At 39.2% G+C, this 748-nt stretch overlaps 1 pseudogene; it reads left to right on the plus strand.

The window, feature by feature from the left end:
• The first annotated feature begins 365 nt into the window (after positions 1 to 365).
• LOC112484049 lies at positions 366 to 484 on the plus strand (annotated as a pseudogene).
• The last annotated feature ends 264 nt before the right edge of the window (positions 485 to 748 follow it).

The raw sequence follows: 748 nt of genomic DNA on the forward strand, positions 1-748 counted from the left end.
TATAGTACCCTATATGAGGGACACATGTCATGGCATTGGGTATGTCTTATCTCCCCAGTCTCGGTTTTGTCAGATCTGAACTTCTATCTTATTGATATATCTATAGTTTAGTGTCCAGCACATGACAGACATCCGGGAAATGATTAACTGTACACCGGGTTCATCTTTCCAGAGAACATTCAAACCCTCTCCTCGTTACAGAACAAACAAATTAATTGTGTAGAAAAGGAGTAGTTCTTCGAGGTTAAATTGCTATCTTCGTAGGTATCGAATCCTAGCTGAAAAGCGTTGGGTATAATAAAAGATGTATTTTATGGCCTGACATGAATCATGACATAACTTGGTTTTTAAAAAGTACTAGTTGCGTCTATGGCCATGCTACCCTGAACAAGCCTGATCCTGTCTGATCTTGGAAGCTAAGCAGGGTCGGGCCTGGTTAATACTTGGATGGGAGACCACCTAAGAAGACCAGGTGCTGTAGGCATAAAAAATAAAAAAGACAAGGGATTGCAAGCTGACAGGGTCCTTGCAATCTGTGAGGTCAACCAAGGTTTGCCTCGCCTAAAAAAAAAAAGAAAAGGACTAGTTGCTTCTACCATGCAGGAAGGCTCAGTTCGGGGTCACGATGTCTTTGTGTGTCTTGATCATTTGTAATATGTGTTGTATGTAATTTGTTTTAATAAGACAGTTAAATATACACATTTATTTACTTTGAAAGAATAAATTAGGACAGATTTAAGAGATTAGG

Source organism: Pteropus alecto, unplaced genomic scaffold (assembly GCF_000325575.1).
Source record: "Pteropus alecto unplaced genomic scaffold, ASM32557v1 scaffold226, whole genome shotgun sequence".
NCBI lineage: Eukaryota > Metazoa > Chordata > Mammalia > Chiroptera > Pteropodidae > Pteropus > Pteropus alecto.